Source organism: Halyomorpha halys, unplaced genomic scaffold (assembly GCF_000696795.3).
Source record: "Halyomorpha halys isolate HHAL.00 unplaced genomic scaffold, Hhal_1.1 Scaffold556.1, whole genome shotgun sequence".
Lineage (NCBI taxonomy): Eukaryota > Metazoa > Arthropoda > Insecta > Hemiptera > Pentatomidae > Halyomorpha > Halyomorpha halys.
In genome coordinates this window covers 221,101-245,308 of record NW_027105572.1, presented here as the reverse complement: position 1 = coordinate 245,308, position 24,208 = coordinate 221,101, and the positions used below count along the sequence as shown (strand labels likewise).

The following is a 24,208-nucleotide window of genomic DNA, read 5'->3' as shown; positions in this document are numbered from 1 at the left end:
TAACAATATGGTTATGAATGAAGACCGTATGAAAAATATTAATGTGGAATTCTTACAGAATCTGCGAAATGTGCTGCAACATGACTGTGAAACAACAGCCTGAAGATGGGGGAAATCTCCCGAAACGTTGCTATGTAATAAGTAATAAATTATTATACAGTAAGAAGGAAGAAATTGTTATCATTCACTAAATCAAGTTAATACCTTAAGATTCTTCCAGTCAAAGAATAAATACAAATTGACGTATTTATATCTCTATAGAGGTTACTATATAGTACAGAAAGAAAGTGCATAAATTTATTTACTAATTAATTTATTTATTTACTTGTTTATTTGGCTTTAGATCGAATCTGGACTACTTTATAAACTTCGACTATTTCTACCCTCTACACAATTTTTCACTGTCCGTTCCTTTCTCACCGATAGATTATTCAAAGTAAACAACAATGGTGCCTATTCATCCCTCTTATCTTAGTCCGTTGGTGTTCCTCAAAGTATTATCCTTGGTCCCACACGTTACACATTCTCTATAGCTGACCCAACCAATCATAACACTATCCTCACCACGTATGTCGATGACACATATGAGCCCGCTGTTAATAATAAATCTTTAATCGCATCCCGAAGTTTCCAATCCCATATCACTTCCCTCGAATAATGGTGTAGACATTGGAGGATTAAAGTAAATCACATCACATCACCTTAACCCTTCGTCGTAAACCAACCGACTGCCCTTCAGTATCCTTTAGTAATATTCCTGTTACCCCTGTCGAACTGATCCGTTAATTTGGACTGCATCTAGACAAACTACTAATTTGGAATCCGCACTCTAAACAGAAACAACAGGAAAGAGCACGCCAATTCCAACTATTACAACACTTACTAGACAATCGATCTGAACGTGCAATCCATTACAAAAGACTGATCTACATGACTATAATAAAGCCTATCTTGACATACGGAGTTAAGCTTTGGCGCTCTACTAAATCTTTGAATTTATCTCGTATCCACTCCTTACTATCCAAAATCCTCAACGCTCTTCTTTGTCACCAATTAAATCATCCATAAAGACCTTAATACTCCATATTTTACCGTTCTAGCTCAAACCAGACAACAATCCTTCCATTATAAACTCCCTAACAAGCTAAATCCACTAGTTTCTAACCTTATTTCCTCATCTATTCCTGATCATAAATTCTGCAAGGTGTCTGAAAAGAAGTCGACCTCGAGACCTTGTAACATAGAAAGGTTATTAGAGTGCAACCAATGGGTAGTTTATTTACACGTCTATATCATAATATTGTAATCTAACATATTTATTTGATTTTTCTAAGGGGAGAAGGGAAGGTGGCATAAATGAAGCTGAGAAGTGAGGGCTGAGCCACACCCAGGGAGGGCTATTTTACGTTGATGTTAATAGAAATTATCTGTAAAACCGTTCATTATTCGCAAATGCGAAGAAATTAGAAGTTGTAAGAAATACTATTTCCAATAATTTGGTTCAAAACAAGGACAATTCATTCAGCTGTTCGAAAAACGTATGCTTATTTCTTTGTTCTGTTCAAATAGATACATTTCAATGTGAAAATGAAGGACCCCAAAATATATTTACCATTATAGAAAGTAGTAGCTTAGTACGGTTTAATAAACTAAATTTTCAGTGATTTGCTAAATTTACAATCAACGTTTTCTAAGAACAGTTAATAAAAAATGAATTTCTTTTTTATCATTAAAATAAAATATAAAGTGGATGCAAATAAATGCATACTTGTGTCTCATATAATAGTGAAAGTGGTTTATTTAAAAAAAAAACAAGCAGTAAACAATAATTTTTTAAATATTTAGCAAATAAAATACTAATGAAAGTTTTCGAACATTCATCATGCTCAAAATTTGAACAAATATTTTTATGGGTAAACTTACTGAAAGTAAAAAAAAATACTACGATTGCACATTTACTTTTACAATATAATGATCATTACACATTAACATACGAACTTAACAAAAATTTATGAAAAAGAATACTTAATTACCATCCAAATCTTTGCAGGTGACCATTTTGAATTGCTAAAATGTAAAAAGAAGATTGTTTATTACAAAGAAGTGATAGAGAAATTGTACTAACTCCAAAAAAAAAACTATATAACTATCTTTTTTTTTTTTGACTCCCCTCGTAGTCAATCCTGACAAACGGGGTGAGGGTAATCTAGAGGTGTTACTGTACTAACCATGGAGGGGGGTGCGGTTTTCATTTTGTGGAACAGCCACAGAAATAAAAGTCCTCCCATCCAGATTTGAACCGGCACTGCTGCAGTCGTGAGGCAGTCTCTAAATTCCCTTAGCTACAAACGGCCAAGGTTTTATTAACTGTCAACTATAACCCAATCATCTTTCGAATGACCCCTTTTACCTGTTAAGGAAAAAGGAGATTCAATCTTTGTAGATAACCCCACCTTCTTTGCTTCGCACATTCATGTTTCCAAAGGTTTTTTTCCGATACGACTTTTATTTCATATTATTGAGAAACACTAAACGTACAGATCGTTAACGTATAGTTAAACATGTATCTATACAGCTATCTTTGAGACCCTGTTTCCAAATAACTTCTGGCATCTTTCATCACCAGGATTGTGAAGAAAAATAGGTTTACATAAAAGATAGATGATGAAAATTAAAAACAATTACACAACACATCTCCAACAGCTAAAATGTCATGAATATTACTTCATCTGCACTTGTTTATCTCAGTATTAATTTACAATATAAGTTTATTCTTTAAATATGTGTAACATAAAACATTACGTAAATATATCAAGACCTTCAGAATTCCATTTAAAGTTAACCACTTTCATCTACAAGTTTCCCGCCGAGCAGGAGGAGTTTAACCTAAGTTTTGACTGCAAATTGTTACGCGAATCGTTTATGGTTCCTTTGCAATAACAAACTTATATGTAAATATCTGCAAAACCATGAAAATCATTATCGGTTGCTCTGAAATATGAAATAATCTGTATATTAACATTGGCAAAACTATAATAATCATTACGGTTGCCCTCAATAATAATAATAATAAATAATCAATATATAAACATCTGCAAAACTGAATTGTTTTGTTTGTTTTTATCAGAAATTTTCGGATGTTCTGATTTTGAATGTGGATATTTTGGTCAGAGTCAAATCGATACTAAGCTCCACCCAGTTTGTGATCTCTTTAGCTTACTTGGATATTACGTCTTTGTATATTTCTATGATTCAAAATTACTGATTTTGTGAAATTGTCAAAGCCGAGGTCTAGTTGTCTTGTTATTCCTCTGTTAGGATTTTAGCATCTACGTCCCACATACTATCTAAACTATTTTTTAAAGGTATTTAATTTTTCATTTAGCAACGTGATTATTTTGTTATATATATGTATATATTTTTTTTGTTTCTAATTTCTTGTGTACATATTTATTCTTAACATCAGAACTGAGATGTTTTGTGAGAAAATTTTGTATATATATTTTTTAGGGTGTCTTAATCAATAAGGTTATTTCTACATTTGTAATTTACTGTCATCTCCATTGTTACAGCTATTTGCTTCTGATTGTTGATCCATGAAGATTGATTTTTATTAGAATTTAGTTAAAATCTAATTTTTAGTCAATTATTTATTTTTAAAATTTATAGCAAATTGTTCATTAATGACTTAGCTGGTAACTTAATGTCCTGAAGGTTTATTTTACTGATATCATTTGACAGAACCTTAGTATCATGAATACTTCTTTATTTTTAACTAGTATCAGTGCTTCTTCTATGATAAACATACCTCTAGAATAGAGTTGATATCATTGTGTTCAAAACGAAATAGGAAAAACCCCTGTGATTAATTTTATACAAAATGATTTATTTTGATATGTTTAGATTAATTACTGTCACTTATTTATTCAATAAAATTACTGCAAAATTGTTTTATTTCCATTCTTTATAAAAGCATATCTATTCTGCCAGATACGTGAACTGATTGTGATAGAATGATATTCTCCTTATTGTTTATGAATAATTTTGAAATATTTGAATGCAATTTTAGAATGTTTTAAATTCTTTAATTACTGATTGCAAAACATTCAATGTTTTTCTCAAGTAATTTTGATCTGGTATTTTATATTCTAATACTGAGTTTTAAATTTGCTGTCTACATCTTAATATTTTTAAATTTATTAACAGGTTTTATATTAAACATTAAATACTTAAGTAAATTAATCCTACTATAGATAATTATTTATTATTCTTTATTTTAGTGTAGATATAAGTTATACACTGAATAAGTTAGAACCAGAATTGCCCATAGTTGGCCATGGAGCTGGTACTATTGGAAGTGTCAGATTTACTATCTTACAGTATTTATGGGAGATTATAGTGTGGTCTACTTGGTGAACTTTTCTTGCTAATATGAACCCAAGAAGAGTATCGCAAATCACTATCTTTACCTCAACATATTCCACTAAGTCTCTGTCTAGACAATTTTATATGTCGGTGAGGATTGAAATTTCAGTTGTTTATTGCAAGAAGATAAAACTCCACCGATTAGACTGCCTTTTGTTACAGAAATCTGTAAAAGTAAAAGAAAAAAAAAACAATTTCATTCTTTGTCATTGTTAACTGTTCTCAAAAATCTATGGTTTCTATAAAGTTGGGAATAACTGATTTAACTTGGTGGCAAATCTAAAAATAGGCATCTAGGAACACTGTTAGCCATTTAGTGATCTGCTATGGTTGAATTTAATTTATTAAAATTCATCTGACTTATTAATAGTTATCTAGTGGATCTGAATTATGTTGTTGCCTGGATTTGGTTCTGGGAGGAACAAAAATAAGGAAAATCATTAGTTAACAAAAGTTAAGAATTAGTTTTTAATGAACTTATACCTGTTTGTAGCAGTTCTTTAGTAAAAGGATGTGTTATATAATTTTTGTCATGCACCAATTTTGAAATGTAAATTTTAGACTTGAAAATTAATTTTTTTTTTTCTTCACTAGCCAGGAGTAGACAAGTACCCACCTGCTCTCTTGGCTGCACCCAGGGTCTGAATGATTGTATATTATACTAACTCCTAGGACCCGAGTTCGATTCCGTCTGAGCAGAAAAGGTTTTCTGTTACACCGTAGCCGTGAATCAACCCTTTGGGTTCTGGAGCCCTCCCAGGGTCCACCCAGCTTCATAAATTGGGTACCCATAATTGAGTAAATTGATGCTCCTTGCACAACCATTGGTCTAGTAACAGTACTTCCTTACAAAGTACTGTACCCATGACCCTTCATGGGTTGTAGCGGTACAGATTTTAATTTTTTAAAAAATTTATATGCAAAGTTAAGGAAAGATGATCATCACACATCTGCGGCTTCTATAATGTATTACATATTTAATGTAATAAAAAAAATGTACTACAACCCTTTTAGGATTTTGGGTTTGATATTTTGTATGGATGGTGTTTCTAGAACATTTGAGCAAGGATGTGATTTGTTCAGGATCTCACTCAACTTCCAGGTTATTCCTCCAATTATGGATATCCACTCCCCCAGGGGGCTCTCCCAACCTCATGGTTGTTGATTCACAGTATATATAACAGGATAAAAAGTCATTGACTTGAACATAGCCCAGTAAACAGGAGTGCTGTGCCTTCCTTTCTTAGCATCCCTGTTTTATTAACACTTTGACTGCCAACTATGAGTTATCTCATTGTTGGTGTTATTTCCTGTGATGCCAACCTATGAGGTAACTCATAGTTTGCTTATTTGGCTTAATTGACCAAACTTAAATTGGCTTTCTAGACTGAAATCTTGAAAAGTACTGTGGCAGTCTAATGTGTTAAAGTAAAGTATTTTTAAAAAAATAAAAAATAATCATAGTGTAGGTCATATTGTGAAAGAGCACAAGATAAAGGATGGAAGCAGATTTGCAGATGAGACCATGGAGTGTTCTCTGATTGCCAATACTAAAAGGCAAACAGGACAGTTGTCCATCTCTTAAGGAAGGGAAATAAAGACTGTGGGGCGAATGCAGGTATCACATTTTTTTCTAAATTGATTTATTGGTGGGTAAAAATAGATGAAGGAAAGAAAAGTATTATATTTCTTATCTAGTAATGTATCGGTAAGCATACATCAATTACTTTACCTATTAAAAATATGTTCGAAAAATATCTACTAGGGTTAATTAAATGCTGTGTCTAACTTCGAATTTTGTTTTTCTCCCATTCAAGTTTTTTGAACACCTGTTTTTTCCCAGTGGTCTTCAAATCGCTTATTTTTTGGTGTACTAATATAAATTTTAGTCCTGTGGGCATTATATATTATTAAGATTTTCTAGGGTACCATTCTGAATATTAATGGTAGCTATCGTTGGATATGTATGAATATATGTATATATATTATATTAATGGATATTTGAATGATGAATTTAGTGCAGTTACTGCGGTATGTTCAAGGCCAATGTATAGCTTATTCAACTTTCCCATGTTAAGATCTTGGTCTGGTAATTTTCTTTCTACGTTCTTAATCCCCTTGCAGTTAGATTTCCATTCCTAATGTTAACGAACAAATTGCACGACCTAATAATTCCCTCATTCTTTTTTATGATGATTTTATTTGGCCTCTTTATAGGATCAGTACAGTGGAATACCATGAATAGAACTCGATAATGGAAGGAATGTTGTAGACATGTGTTTCTAAGTTGATGAAACTATTATAAAACTAAATAGATCTTTTTGTGGAGTATTTGGTTCTCAAAAAGAGAAACATTAAAATACATTTCGCCAATTGCTATAAAAACTTCATCTTGAAAAATTATGTAAAAGTTGTTATTTCTTTTTAATATAATTATTTTATTATAAATAATAATAGATAGAAGTAAATTGTAAGTTAAAAGTAAAAAATTGTTTGCATGATTTTTTTTTCTTATGCATTGACTTTTTTTTTTCAATTTACCTTGCACAATAGGATAAATCCAGTTCATTTAATTTTTTTTACGCAATTTTGTCTTTTGGATGTCATAGCAAAATTTTACATGTACATGTTTATCAATTTTATATGTCGTTTAAAAATTACTGTTAAAATAAGAATTGTTTCAGAAACATCTCTTCTGAATTTGACATTTGTGGATTTCCAAAAAAAAAATTAAATTTAGTTTACCCCCTTATGCATTTAATGTTGTATTATATCTAATACTGTCATGTATTAAGGGGCCTCTACATTTTGGCCAAGCCATGGCGAACTGAGACATGCACGAGCATGTGGATGGGTGGCTTGTACGAGTTGGCCTAAGCTTGTTGCCGATCCGTCGAGAGTCGGTTTTATGGACACAGATCAAAGGGATTCGTGAGAGCGCTCGTGTAGCATCTCCCCCATTGTTCTTTGTCTAGTTGCAACTGAGAGCTGTTAGGAGATTAAAGGTGTTTGTTGGTACTTTTTATGATAAGTTTTATATTTAATCTTATTTATTTATATTTAATTTCCTTTAATTTTCTTTTTTTGTAATAAAATAATATAATCCCAGTGCAATAGCTGAAACCTCTTGTACGTCCGCCATGCTTGCCTCTCTGAATAACACTGACAATGGATAGTCCGCTCTTTGTTTACCCAGCATTTGTACAAGCCTCCGATTCGTGGCGAGCGGCCAACATGTGGATCCGCCTTTAAAGACATTTACAAATCTTAATAATCTTCACTTATTAAAAGATAAAATTTAGAGATAAACTGCATTAACATGACTGTAAAATAGTTTAGATCATCCATTCCATCAGGAGTGTCAATTTCCCCCACTCTTTACAATGCACCTGCTACATCGTTCTATGGCCCCAAGTAGCAAATGTTTGTGTTGGATTGGATTATGAAATTACTGGCCGAATTCGCATGAGGATGGTTTCCGGCTAGTGCTAGAATAAACTGAAACAGCTTATGGCTTGTACAAATGGTTGTGATGACCCTCAATCTTAGAGTGTAAGTGCTGGATCGGTTGGTGGATATCCTAGAAAAGAACAGAAGGTGATATCGGAACCCATCTCCTATTGCTACGATCGCTGAGCTTGATGTATCGCTTGCATGGAGTTAGGTTCTGGCTTCGGATCGACGCATTCGATTAAATGCGCTTCCGAGTGTTTCTTTACAACCCTAGAATGTTCCAACACAATCCTTTGTCCATGTGATTTGTGTCTTATCGCTCCTCTTGGTACCCGATAAATATTCATTTAAAGGTGATTTTACCGAAGCTTCGTGATGGAGGCAGCGCCTACGGAAATTTACCAGAAAAGGATCTAGATTCGCAAACGGAGAAAGATAAGGATATTATCAATGGCCTTCACTTTCAAGGGCCATTGGGATTTTGAAGTCATGGTTTAAGGTTTTGTCGGTTATGTAGTATGGAGCATTGACTATTGTCCGAAATACTTTAGACTGAAAGGATTGGGTACGCCTTATGTTCGAAAATTTAATAGTTCCCTACAGTTCAACATTGTTGAACTTTGGAATGCCCCGAATGGAATATAAACTAATGTGAAGGATCGGGAGCAATCATATTGATCTGTAGATGAATTATCATTGGTAGGTTTACCTGGTTTTAGGAAAAGTATAATTATAGAGTGTTTGATTGTTAAAAGAGAGTAGGATGTGCGAAGGATACAATTGTGTAGGTAGGTAAAGAATACAAAAGCTGTTTAGGAGAGTAATTATAGGATCTGGAAGTGAGGTGATCGTATTTTGGAGATTTTCTTGGTTTAATTATAAGGAATTCGATCCCATAAGGGTAACCGCTTTAAGTGGTCGGGGGAGAAGAATCGGTGGGGACAGAAATTCTTTAACTATATACTGTATGAGTGGGTTCCTGTTCAGGATGGGGACTAAATGTGTTAGATAGATACTTAACAAATCCTGACGAAACCATCATCATGCCGGAGGGAATGGAAAATTAATTGATATTTTTTTTTTTTTTGTTTTTTTTTGGCCAAGACTCCCATTGGATTAATTGATATTTTCGGATTTGTTTAGTCTCTTTCCTGAGAAAATTGTCGAAAGTAGATAGTGAGGAGAGGTAGGAATTGCTAAGGATCTAAAAGCGGCCTGTTTCTATTTGTCAGTTTGAAAAAGTGGTTGTATTATTTCTAGATTTCAGGATGACTGGTTCTTTTACAGTGGGTCATAGAATATGGGTTGGCGTGGATAAGGATTAGAAGCTCTTGGGGCTAAAGGTTCTAGCAGTATTTCAAGAACGTTAGAGGTGAGAATGAAGTCGAAACTGCTTGTTGGATCAAGGTGGTGTTGAAAATCATGGCATCGTCTAGGTTTTGAGAAATTGATCTGGTACTCTGAGGTCTATTATATTGGTTAAAGAGCGTAGGACGTTTGTGGAAAGCCCTAAACTTTACCGTTTTTTTACCGTTACACGAATTAGACAGAGGCCAAAACTAATTTTATCGATAGCTGCCCAAGTCCCATTGTTGCTAACCATATTATCGTTGTATAGTTTATTTTAATTTGTTTGGTTGTTAATGTTGCCATTGTGGTGATGAAATTCTAATCCAACTTCTATGTTCTACTTTTAATAAGTGTGAGAACTACAAATCAAAAATATTTTTTACACCAATGTTTATGGCAGGCCATAAATGAATGGATATTTTAGACAATTCTATGTAGAGCAAAGTCCACGGGCTATATGCGCATTTATCTATTGGTTAGTTGTGTAAATTTAGAGTCTGATTTTATTTTTTAATTCTACCAGCGGTCTAGATTTATTCGTGTACGGAGTAAATCAAATATTTTTTTTTTAAGTAGACCCTTTATTCTGACTTTCGTGCTTGCTTGAAATTTTAGAGTGACATGCAGGGTTGCAATGCTGTATATAATTTGATAGATTTATTTATTGATAGTTATTACAATCTGCCACACAGTTGTGGGCAATAGGTAATAGTGATGAATGATCTCATACATACTAAAATAAATAAAAAAAAAAAAATAAAAAAATAAATAAAATAAAGTAAAAAAAAAATAAATAAAAAAACTCTCTTAAAATATATACAAACAAAAGAATAGACAAGATGAACATAATCAAACTATCTGTATGAAAAATAAATAAGTAAAATAACATTAGGTTAAAATAATATATACAATATTTACACAATCGACCTGAGGATCCCTGAGCCCACTCTATCCCCCACGTATGAGGGGTAGAGCAGAATGCTGTATATAGATAATTTACTTTAAACTTTACTGTAGTCTTGATCTTTCCAAATATTTGTCATAGATGCCCTCCCCTAATTAGTTTGCCACCAATGTATTTCGTGCCCGCCTAAAATATCTATTCGTTTTAGGCTGTCTAAGAGGTCTGGGCGAGTACAATTGCTACAATCAATATAAGTTTATCGATAGCTGAATCTGTAAAACTGAAGGGATAGTTTCCTTTGCGGCTAGATAATTATGTTTTTGGTAAACTTTTTTTTTTTTCAAGATAGTCATCATAAAATATTTAGCTATACTAATTGTGTGTGTTGAATAGACTTTTTGATAATATTATATTGTTTATACGAATAACCATGTTTTCATAGTATCGCTTGTATCGAATGTAAAATGGAGAAAGAGGATTGATATTTATTGCAAGAGTTCTAGAACCTGTATAGACTAGTCTAATTTATTTGTGGCTGCTGATTATTCCTCATATATATATATATATTGTTATTAAAAAGATTCCATTGAGGATATAATAAATGATACAGTAAATGCAATTAAAAAGTAAATATTGAAGTATTTAAGATGCTCGCCCAGAAGTTTATTTTATTCGTAAAAAAAAACTTAACATTTTGGCTTATTTTTCATCCAGAGCTCCATATTCATAGAACTACCTACTACACTAAAATCTTCATTGTAAATTATTTAAAGTAGAGTAAAATTGATCAAATATGAGCTCTACTAATAGAGATCTTGACTCTCAAGATTTTTTTTTCCGAATCCCGAAAAATCAATATTTTGGCGAATATCGTGGATTATCTACGAAGATAATCGTTATCGACTATGTAAAGGTACGTTCAACTAACATTAATTTGGGTACTAATAGACATCTGGGCGTATAATAGTACCTGAGATATAGTTTTTCATAAACCAAACTTTTTTTTGAGAAACGAGAAATCAACATGTTGGGAAAATATCATGGAAACTGCTACTTCTACTCCTGCTAATTCTCCTCAATTGAGAACTAATATACATCTGTACTTCCTCTGTAGTAATTTCCATGATATTTTCCAAAATAAACTCACGAAATATTGATTTCTCGTTTCTCAAAAAAAAAATAAAGTACAAACTAATACTATTAGTCTTGTAGATTTATCTTAATTCAATTATATAGACTTGTACAATAGTAGCTTATACTTAAGTATTTTTTAATTTCTGTAGTATCACTAATAGTCATCCCTATGATGAAAAAAATAAGTATTAGTATTATTACCACACTAGTTTCTACACTTGTACTATGAACTGATACTATTTGCTTTCATTATGAAACAGGGCCCAGGAAGTGGGTCATAACAATAAAATAAATGATGCTGATTGCAAAAACGTAGTAAGCATTAGAAATTGCAAAAATATAAAATGGTTAGAGAGAAACACGAAGGACTAAAAAAAATGAGTGAGCTATTGAAAAAAAGAGATGGTAGTAATACAGAAATAAAAAGCAAATCATAAACAAGGAAAATGAGGTAATAGAGAATACAAGAATGAATAATGGAAGTAGGAAATTTTACTAGAGAAGGTGTCAGTAAACGAACTTCGGGTTAAGAAGGAACTTAAGAAGTAAGGAAGGAAGAATTATAATGCTCTAGCTAGGTGGAAAGATCATTTCCTAACCTTACTGAATTATGATTACTACTATTGAATTTCCAAGCATACCTCACCTTGGAGTGGAAGAGGTCAACTATCTACACCTCATTACGCCATTATATATTGAATGGGAAACCAAAGCTTCAAAGTAATGAATAGCTTCCAGAACCTTAGATCCACTACAATTAAATAGCCAAACGAAAAAGATGTAAATAAAAGGATTATCCCGGGAAACCAAATGTACTTTAGCATGTCAAAGATTCTGAGAAGTAAACTTACTAGTAATACCACAAAGTTAGGTTATACAAAACAGTAATAAGACCTAATGAAAACCTCTCATTGAACTTGGATTATAAACATGAAGGGCTCTGATTTACTGTAACGGTTTGAGAGAAGGATGTTGAGGACCATTCAGGGACGGGCATCTGAAGATGGAATGTGGCAGTGTAGGAAAAAGGGATTTGTAAACAAATACAAAGACCTGAAATGGTTTGGTCATCTAAAAGGATGGAATACAGTAGAATGGTAAAGAGATTTTACGAAGTCACAACCGATGTAAAGAGAACTAGGGAGAGTTCCAAAGGCCGCTTGAGAGATAGTGTACTCTATTTTTGGAATCTAATGGGATTACCACCGAGGTTTGTCCACTTAAAAAGTAGTAATTTTGTTAATGGTGCAACGGTGAGCTATTAATATAGTCCGGGAACCCATTCAGATAAACGTGAATTATGTTACACAAAGTTTTATTTATTTGAACAATATTCTTGAAGATGGACCGTAGAAAGTTGAATAAACCGATTAAATCATCCACATACACGAAAATTGAATAGTAAAAAACTCAATGAACAGGCTTCACAAACTAACTGATGAAAGATACAAAAAGTATAATATACCATTTATTTAAAACTGTTATCCGAAAACACTCATAAACAAATTATGGTATAGTAGTATAGGATAATAGTAAAGAAATAAATTATGGAAAGAAAGGCCATGAAACAGAAGATCAAGTAAACTATAAAAATTAAGCCTAATAAATGACGGATAAGGAATATAAAAATAATCAAATACTTTTATAAAGCTTGAAGAAGTAATGCTAATAAAATAATATGCTATGACATTGATAACAGTGAATTTTATAATAATACTTTATTTATTCTGGGACGAGGCCCTTTAGAATGATACAGAAAGATTGACAGATGTGGGCTGAGGAGCCTCAGAGATACATAAACAAAAATACAAAGAAAATAAATAGTCATTATAAAAAAGAGTTATAAGTTACTTTCTTACTTTAATCAATTGGGGGGGGGGGGACGATGTAAAAATAATTAAGAACGATGTAATAATTTATATACATATTTGCAATTTTATGGAGTTTGAATGGATAAGAAATGATTGAACAGGCGGGATTTAAGTCTAAATATAACGAATTTTAGTAAGTTTTTTTTTGCAACACTTTCAGGGCACATTTAATTTTCTTCTCATTTATATACGGAATAATAAATTTCCCATCTGTAAACGGATATACTGTCTAGAACCCCATAGAAGCTACTTAAATTGGTTCGTTCATTTTTTTGTAATTATTTTGGCATTTAAAAAATTTATCTTTGTTATTATTCGTAAATCAAAAAAAGTGAGCTTATAGGCTCTTGACCGCAAGCAAATAAAACCAGCTTACGCAAACAGACTCATTTTCGGTATCATAGGATGAACGTAAAGAGAAAATTACGAATAACAATTAAAGTCCCAAGACTTGTGATTCCTAGATCCAGGACAAGAGGCTTTCTCCTCACCACTCTTGCCATCATTTCTTCGAGACATCCAACCATTATCTGCTTGATCTATGAATTTCCATACATTTTTGATCTTTTTTATTTGTTCACTAACACCCAAGTGGAATATCGGTAAAACTCCTAATTGAGAATACAACATTTTTTAAAAATTAAAATAAACACGTATATTTTTTTCTTTTGGTAAATTTTGATTTCCTAGTAAAAGTCTTTCTCTGTTAAATTTAGCATAATTCACCATTGTAATTAATACATCGTTTTAGATTATTTTTCTCATATTCAGAGAAAAAAAAACAAAAATTGGAAGTGAACATTGACCCTATTAATCAAAATGATTATAAGCATATATATATTTTTTTTTGACAAGAGTATCATACAATACGGAGCATTTATTTTTTTTTTTTTATTTTATTTTTTTTTTTACATCGGTAAACTTAGTTTTACCGAAAATTCTTACAACTCAGACGAAACAAGTAGTGAATCCGAGCTACCTTGTACTCTGATTTTTTTCAATTCGTTTCCCCCTTTCTTACACTGACCATTTATTACTAAATGCTGAATAAAATATCAGCTAGTTGGCAATCCATGTGGAATGAAAGCCCGCCAAGCAAATTAAGAACTATTAAACCATGGACCACATCAAACTATTCCAATCGTAGGGACCAGGTACCTATTGCCAGATTGAGAATAGGGCATAAAAATTTAACTCAAGCATATCTGATCAATAAGCAACCACCGCCGAAATATCAATACTGCAATAGTGTACTTACGATCAGTCACATATTTGAAGAATGTCATTTCTATTCCATGAACTTAAATTGATTGGGAGTGGGACCGAGTATATCGGATGCTCTGAATGATGACCAGAAGAACGTGGAAATGGTTTTGGTTTTCTTAAAAAGGAATGGCCTTTTGAATAAGATTTAAACCCGAAAGTTTGTTATTCGTACTAAATAATTCTAAAAGAAGTAATTATTTAAATTTTTTCTTAATTATTTAAAGAGAAAAATAAAGTGAAATAGAATTATAAAGCGCGAAACATGGGATGACTTTGGGTTTTACGCCCAAAAGCCCCAGCCAACAACAACAACTAAATGCTGGATGGTCACTTATGCAGTTGGGAAAATTATTACAAGTATCTGTTCTGTGTTAATTTTTGAATGACATAGAAATCAAATAAGTTTCTTTCAACAGAAAATCTAAGATTAGTTTGTCGGGTAGATTACACTTCTCGAATATCAAAATCAGCAAATGTGTAGTTTTCTTTTCATGATTATGTATTTTATAAATAAAACCAAACTCTGATTTCATGTTAACTCCCAGATCTATCTCGTCCAACTGTTCCGATAAACTCTCCTTCCTAACTACCATTAAAACCGATACAGCCCCTCATACCCCAGTTCCGCATATACCACATAGAGCCCAGCCCCCACTCAGCACAAACTATCCTAGCCACACAAACTATCTATCACAACCTTCTGATCCATATCCTCATTACAAAAATTCAATGGATATAACCTCTATCCTTACATCCTTCCCGAAAGATCTTCTAGAGACCATCTAACCCCTGCTTAACCTTCTCACACAAATACTATCCGAAATCCCGTTTAGTTTCCCACAATGAGCTCAAGGTCTCTTACTTAAGCTGTCTTGTTATGGAATGTCAATGGTGTACGAAATCATCTTGACAAACTCGACTTACTATCGAATTACTCGAATACCTGAATTACTATCAGCCATTTCACCTCAAATTTGTTTAAACGTACAAAATCAGATTTGAACACTAAAAGATTTGGGAGAACAAATCTAGGAAAAAAGCCCTTAGGGTGACTAAGTTTCCAAGTACATGACCAAATTTTCGAATATGAGCATGCATTAACTAATTATTTATTGTGAACAATTTTATTTAGGTTGTTTTCTTAGTATGATTTATTTTTAATTTTAATTAAGTAACAAAATTAAATTAATTTATTATGTATTCACCATTATTATCTATAACCTTCTCCCATCCTCCTGGCAGTTAATCAATTCCTTCCTTGTAAAATGTGGTTGGTTTGGACTGGGAGATGTTTTCGACAGCCTGCCTGACTTGCTCTTCAGAATTAAAGATTTTCCTATTCAAAAGCCCTCCATTTCAGAGGTTAAAAACACATAATGAGGTGTTGGTAGTTGACCATTGATTAATATGTGGACGAGATGGTCGGGGGAAGGGAGAGGGGGGTGTGCGGTCAGCTAATAAACAAAAACCTATTTATTCCTGCCGACGTTTCGACCTGAATATCAGGTCTTCAGCTAAAAAAAAAAAAAAAAAGGTAACAACCATCATTCAGAGAAACATAAAAAATAAAAGAACAAATACATTTGGAAATATACATAACAATGAATTAAATAGCAAAATTACATATCCTCTTACGTCTATAATATAATATTTCATCTCCCATTGTTATCAATCTACTTCTATTGTTATTAATAAACTTTTTCTATTGAATTCATTGTTACATATATGCTGTATATAGGACTCCTCTGGATAATGGACTATATTTGTTGTACCGGTATTGAGATAAGACATTTTATGTCTTTTGGTCCGTCTTCTATTTAAAGGACGCGGACAGAGAAGATGAATAGAAGCTAATTCAATTTACCTTGATGATTGTACCTCGAAACAGCGGAGAGCAGGGCAAAAATGGATTCATTTTTCCTGGAATAAATATCTCGCCTCTCGCTGAATCCTTGACAGTGCAGTCGAATTTCAAAACAAAATTCTTGTGTTTAATTTTTTATTTAATACCCCGCCTCAATTTCCTTAAAATTTAAACAATTCTTCAGTTATTCTGTTTTCGTGACAGAGGAACTTCGTTAACGTCATGTCCGCCCAGAAAAGATAGTATCCTGAGGAAAAAGTTAATTTAATTCAATTAGATGACTGCAATAGCCGAGTATTTGTACCCTGGCCAAACATGTAGGAATCGGGAACACGCAAGCGTCCAATACATTGAAAAATCGCGCCAGCATTTTAAACATGTGGAATGAGAATAAAACTAAAAATATGAAGAACATGTTAAAGCCGGAAAAAACTTTATGTGTGGATATGTGTATGTAAGATTGGTTGGTTCGAACAAAGGCTAATCAAATTCCAATTAATGGTCCAATCTAGAAGAAGACCGAAATGTCGCCTTTGCTTTAAAAATCACTGATTTTAAAGGTTCAAATAGATGGTTTGATAGGTTTCACAAACGAAATAACATTAAATACCGATTGATTTGTTGGGGAAGCAGGGAGAGTTTCTCAAGATGCTATAAATGTCTGATTAGTAAAGTTAAAAAATACTATAAAGAATTATAATGAAAAAGACGTTTTTTGTTCTGGAGGAAAAATTCCCAAAGATTGATTGACGATCGTGCTGTGTGTCAACATGAACTTGGGGAATGGGAGCCACCACCAATGGTCATAGGCAAAGGCAATAAACCACGCTACTTTCGAGAAACTGATGCAATCGAAATTGGAGTCGGTTAAAGATATAGTAGCAAGTCTTAGATGGCACGAGATATTTTCACAAGCTAGCTTTAGAACTTGGATAAAAAAAAAAAAAGAAACAAAAAATATTACTATTTTTAGATAACGCTTCTCACTGAAAAACGAAAAATTTATTAAATGTAGAACTTATATTTTTCCCTCCTGACTGTTCTTCCATATCCTAATCTCTTGATCAAGAAATAATGAAAAATTTTAAAATGCGCTGTAGAAAAAAATCTCAAGCAGATCAAGCAAAATCTGTGTACGATCTCAATAAATCGGTGACAGTATTAGATGCAATTTTCTGACTGTTTCGGAACAGCTGAATTTAATAAAAATGCTGACTTTGATCATTCTTCTGATGTCATCAACAAGCAGCCACAACTTTGCAACGACCCTTTGATCGACGAAAATCTCGGCAGTATTACTCAAAGCTTGAAGATAGATACTGATGATATTGTGAGGACATAAGGAAGGAGAAAACAACGACAAAGATCCACAACCTCAGCATGTTTCTATTGTTGCTTTCTAAGCTGAGAATAAAACATGTTGCTTAAATGTTACGACGCTGTAAGAGTGAAGCCAACATTTGTATATCTGCAGACAAACAAATTTTAGCATTAACCAAGTTGTAAAGAAATAAACCCAAAGCAAAAATTGACAACTTTTTTAATATAAAAAATTAGATTCGGTTATCTAAATGACGCATAACTAATACTAATATACTAACTAATAGCACCTTTATAGAACATAATTTAAAGTTGAGCAAATTCTTCAAAATATGAGCCCTAATAGACATCTGTACATCTAATAACTCCTGAGATATCCTATTTCATAAACCAAACGTTTTTTCATGACACTCAGAAATTAATTTAGTTTTGCAAATTTCTTTCTTTTTTTTGCCAATACTCCTATTTGAGTCCTATATTGCCTAACCATAGTTGGGGGTCAAAGTTCTTCATTTTGTAGGACCGCCTCTCAATGAAAAAAGTCAACGTCCTAGGCCGGATTCAAACCGGCACCGCCAATAGACATCAAGTTAGTAAGACTGTGTCTTAACTACTGAGCTACGGGCGGCCCAAATCAACATTTTGAAAATTTATTTTGGTAAATGATAACCAATTGGTTGACCATGAAAACTACTGCTCCTAGAAAGGTAAACGTTATGAACTAATTTAAAATACAAATAGGTTTAATTTGAGTTTTAATAGGCATCTGTATGTCTTAACCATAAATAAAGTCGCCCAGAAATTAAGTAACTTCTGATTTTTCGTTATGAAATGTTAATTTAAAAAAAATTGTAAGGAAGGAACTATTGTAAAGAGCTCTATTAGGGCTCATATATTTTATATGATATAGCATTTTATATGTATAGAAAATTTACTTTAATACTTTTTTTTTTTAATATTTATTTATTGCTATTTACAACTGTACATTATAATACATTTAGTAAATCTGATCTAAGTTTAATTGGAGTGTTACAGGCGTGTAGAGAAACTACCTATTGGTAGCACTCTAATGACATTTTACATTAGCTGGTCTCGTGGCCATCTTCTTTTCAGGCGCCTCGGAGGATTGTCAGGAATGGAAGAGGATGCAAGATTAGAAACTAGGGGGTTTGAGTGGTTTGAGAGTTTATAATGGAAGGAGTGATATCTGGTTCGGGCTAGATCGGTTACATAGGGAACATTAAGGTCTTTATGTATGATTTTATTTGTGACAAAGTAAGGTGCATTGAGGATTTTACGAAGGATTTTGGATTGTAAGGATTGAATACGAGAGGAATTCCAAGGTTTAGTGGAGCCCCAAAGCTCAACTCCATATGTCCAGATTGGTCTTATTACAGTCATGTAGATCAGTCTTTTGTAATGTGTTGGAAGTTTAGACCTTCCACCTTCCACCCTACTAGACCTGTCTAGTAACTGCTGTAATAGTCGAAATCGATGTGCAGTTTCCTGTCTTTTCAGTCTGGTGTGAGGACTCCAGGTTAATCGCTTATCCAAATGTGGTCCAAGGTAGCGGATCTGTTCGACAGGGGTAAGAGTAACATCATTAAATGAAACTGTAGGGCAGTCAGTAGGTTTGCGACGAAGGGTAAAGGTGGTTTGATGGGATTTGTTGGAATTTATCTTAATCCTCCAATTACGACACCAATCTTCGAGGGCTCTAATATGGGATTGGAGCACACGAGCACACGTGTGTCATCGGCATACGTGGTGAGGATAGTGTTAGGATTGGTTGGAATGTCAGCTGTATAGACGGTGTAGAGGATGGGACCAAGGATACTACCTTGAGGAAAACCAGCGGACTGAGAATAGAGGGATGAATAACTTTAATACTTTAAATAATTTTTGATTACGTTTTCATGTAACTATTGCAGTTTCAGTGTTGGTGGTTTTAAAGATATGGAGCTCCGGCTGATAAATGAGCGAATATTTTATGCTTTTCTAATAAAATAAACCATGGGGTGTTCATCTTAAATACTTCAATATTTATTTATTTTTAATCAATTATATGATGTCAAAAAAATAATTGAAGAACATTAAACTCAGTTTTGAATGAGGGCCTCAAATATCAAGTTGGTCCAGGAATATAGTCGTAATTGAGGGAAGAAAAAAATCAAACGATTTTTACCAACTTCGCCAATAATTCAAAATGGTGAATAACAAACCTCTATACCACGGAAACGGTTGTTTTAAATTTAAAATAAAAATTGAATAAGAATTATAGAGAATCACATTGTGTGTCATCAAGGATAATCTCAAATTTTAAATCTCGATACCTACCTACAACCTAGTCCATCCAATTAAATGTGCAGTGGTATACAATTTAACGCTGTTTGATTTCCATTAATATGTTTTTTTGTTATTATTTTTAATGCTGCCTTTTGGCATAAAATATGGCGATACAATTCGAGTCGTATTAGTTTAGTGAGTGCAGTATTACTAGTTTAGTTTTAAAATCGTACGTGGTGTCATATTTTTCAATTCCTGGAATATGATAATCCAAAAACGAGATTATTCTCGGCTTATTTCGTGATTCGACTCGTCAGGATTAATGTAAAAATGTAAATGTTATATAACATGCTAGATGGGATGAATTAGATTCCTCGACAGTCATTACATTCCATTCTCATACCCTTTTTTTGGATCAGAATAAGTATAAATTATTTCTATACTTCGGGCATTATTTCAATTTACCAAGTCTTTTTCACCACAAAATGTGTTTAAGCAGCTCCAATTCATCTTATGCTTGTGTTAGTTCTCTAGGAATATTGTCAGTTCACCAGCTTTATCAGATTTCAGTTTCCTGTTGGTTATTTCTATTTCCTCCTTACTTGGCCGTACTATTAGCTGTGTATCACTCTAAAGTTCAGAAAATTAACCATTATTTCCCACATTCAAAATAGTGTCATAGTGTTTGTTAAACATACCCAATATGTCTGCTTGATTGGCTTGGATATTGTTATTTTTATTACTAAATCCGATCCTTACGTTCTATTATTACCTTTGTACATTTCCTTTCGTTATTTTCGATTCTGTTTGGATCATCGTATTCTATGTTTTATTTTTGTGGGATTTAGACGTATCATTCTTTAAAGCTCGGTAGTAGACAACATAATTTTCGTTGGAATCATCTAGTTGTTTACTTTCACTTCCCTATACATGTAATATATGGCCAGGCAAAGTATTGCGATCGTGAAATTTTTTAATTCTAGTTTTCGACAGAAATACGTGTTTAGAAGTCCCCAGAGTCTTAATTATTTACTGGTATAAAAATTGTCTGTGTTTGTGGGCAGCCTTGGTCCAAAACAAAAAGTCGGACGAAACTGAGTGCAAGTTTATACTGTGATGTTACAGCATTTTCTTTAAAATCTAACTACCGGAAGTGCCGCATTATTTAATTGATTTTACACATTTCTAGAGGTTTCTCAAAAACAGCCCAATGATTTTGATTAAACTCGGTAAATCAATATAAAATTAAGTAGTCTTTATTTTCTTTCTTCTGTCTTATTTATTATCCTCATTGAAATATTCTTGACAGGCCGGAAATGACGATTTTTTAAAAAAATAATTTCTAAAGTACCTTCAATTCTATTTATTTGGAATAATTAATCATCTCGCATGATTATTAGTAATGAATAAAAAGGATAATTTTAAACTATAAAAGGATTTGTAAATATGTAACATATAAAGTCGCAGAAATTAATGGAAAATGATGAAAAACAAAGTTAACGTTTAGCTCATGCATGCGTAGTGTGTTTTCCCGTTTCACGAGACCTATAAATTTTTTATGTTGCCATAGTTATTAATAGTTGTTTGTTTTGTTTTTTTTCATTGGCGCGACAGACCGTGGAGGACCCAGGCCTCGTGCAATGCACTTAAGGAAAGCACGTTTCCTGACGTGGTTGTCATAGGGTCGGTCCGTCACTCCCACGCCTATTTTTGTGAGTGCCACCCATTGGCTAACGGGCCTCACAAATACCCGGGGGGAGATTGTGAGTGAATATTGCATAATTTTTGCTTGAAAAAATCCCGGATAGCGCCGGGCTCGAACTCGCAATCTATGGATTGGCTGTCAACCACGCTGCTACCGTCACTCCCTAATTGTACTATTAATAGGTAGTTTTTCTTATTTTCACAACATATATATGAGCCCGGTGGCCACGGGGTAAAGCGCGTGGCTGCTAACTCTAAGGACCCGAGTTCGAATCCGGCTTGGCAAAAAATTGTTTTCTGTTACATTGTAGCCGTGAGTCAACTCCTGTTGGGTTCTTGGAGCCCTCCCGGGGTCCATCCAGTCTCTTAAATTGGGTACCCTTAATTGGGTAAAAATCTGGCGGTGGCGCGTGATTCTGACCAAATCACCTCCTTCTACAACCGTTGGTTTAGTAACAGTACTTCTTTACAAAGTACTGAACCCCTGACCCTTCATGGGTTGTAGCGGTACAGATTTAAATATATATGAGACTTCCAGTTGGTAGAATGACTAACTCCATAATATCATTTTCAGTATTGATTCATTAACAATTCAGCATTGAATAAATGGTTAAGAGTAGAATGTAAACTCTATTAAACAGATATATTTTTGCCATAGTTTTGCAAAACAAAAATTGTGCGACGAAAAACAATAATAAAGTACTCAACAATAAACGACACACACTCCTCACCAGATTTTTTATAGATCTTTTTTTCCGTTAATGTTAAGCTAATGCAGCATTTGTTGTTTTTTCTTTCCTTTTTCCCAGTATCCAAATTATTAATCTCTTTACCATTATCCCTGATCTCTACTGGTAAATATCGTCTTTTAAAGGCTACAAGGTTTCTAACCTATTCTTGAGTTCTAGTGCGAATTAATCTCTAATTTTATGGATTTTCAATTTTTGTGGATTAATATTTGTGGATCTGGAACTGTTCTCTTTTCTCTTGTTTGTATGAAAGTTTTGCTTAATTTTCACTTGTTTATGACCTATATTCTACCCTGCAGTAATTATACTAGGTTACCATCTATGATGTACCAAGACATGATTGATTTGATTTCGAGTTTGCAGGTCTGGTGATGTCCATTGTACTTAAAAATATCGAAATGACCACATATAGTACCTTTTCATTTCTAGGTTTTTTGAAATTAACATCTTATAAATGTTATCCTATTATCATTTCGTAAACTCTCTTTACTGGTCGTTGGATAATATACATCATATATCTTTTATCACTAAAAAACTCATTGCAGAATATAATCCATTCCTAATCAGAAAGCCTGTACCCAAATAATAATTACCGGTCTCTCAATTCTAAATAATGTAATTCACTTAAGATACGAGCCCTACCCTGGCCAGCGTACCTCTAGAAGTGCCGTAATATATAAATTGTATTCATTAAACTTGCTTGCAAAGTGTTTTAATCAACACATTCTATTCGAGATTCTTACTTTCCATGTCTCTATGTCTAAATATCCAATTTTCACCATCCCCACTGATATGTATGAGAGGCACCAGCTGGAGTTTTTTTAACTTAAAATAATTTCTTTTGTCGGCATGCCAAAGATACCGCCGGATCTAGGCAAAAATCTGTTGGCAACAGATTTAAAGAAATGTACAAAGATATATAGATAACAGAGGGTATGCACCCTCTGGGAACGGTTGACCGTGTAGCCTGAGTTAAACAAGCAAACTGCCTTTATCTTTCACGTGGCCAGTTTAGACATTAGAAAGTACAGAGAAATAGCCGCCGTAATGGAAAACAAATAAACACCCCTTATCTCACACGGGTCCTCTCTAAAAACCTCGTGAAAAATAAAGTAAGCCGCCAGAAGCCGGTTTTCTTCAAAGAAGAAACTTTTAAAGATGAAAGGTAGGAAAAAGACCGACTTTCGTCGGAGGTCATTGGACCTTCTCACTCTCTCTGAAAATAGAGGAACCAATCAAAGGACAGAAATCAAAAGAAGGAGGAGTCAGAAGGAGAGGGGAGAGATAAACACCTGAAGTTAGGACGGAGGAAGAGAGAGCGGCAGCCAGGAGAACAGTCGGAGTTGACAGAGTTTTTGGGGAGAGTCTCAGGGGAACAAAGCCTGAGAGAGACAGTCGGGTGGACAGAGTTTGGCGGCGAGTCTCAAAGGGACATAGCCTGAGAGAGCTGGACGGAAGAGACAGAGTTTGAGGGAGTCCGGAGTTGGAGGAAGACAAGATGAGGGAAGCTGAGAGAAGAGAACAGTCTGACAGAGGAAGACAGTCTCGAAGATCAGCGGCAGCCGGGAGGCCATATGGACGCTCTTCCGCGACAACCGCCAAGCCGACCGATGTACCGAAACAAGTAAAACCTTTCCTGATGTAATTAGAATGGCAGTAGTAGAATTAATGACATAGAGTCAGTATAAATATTAGATATCTCAACTGGTACTTCTCAATTCATTCTCTTATAATTATAAGTTTACCATGCTCTCTCATAATAGTATTCTTGATAATGTATATATATATAATTGTAAATATAAAAGATGTAACAAAGACTTTACTTTATAATTAATAATCCCTGCATGCCACCTCATATATAATAGCATAGTAAATTGGTGAA

At 33.5% G+C, this 24,208-nt stretch overlaps 1 protein-coding gene across 3 annotated transcripts in view; it reads left to right on the top strand.

Annotated features, from left to right (window-relative positions):
• Nucleotides 1-3,207: 3,207 nt before the first annotated feature.
• The window catches only part of LOC106684204 (synaptosomal-associated protein 25), a 92,452-nt gene continuing 71,451 nt past the window's right edge, over nt 3,208-24,208 (top strand). For all 3 annotated transcript variants that reach the window (XM_067052116.1, XM_014426143.3, XM_014426145.3), the window contains exon 1: nt 3,208-3,365. The gene's annotated coding sequence lies outside the window, so the exon portion shown is untranslated. The remainder of the gene's footprint in view (nt 3,366-24,208) is intronic.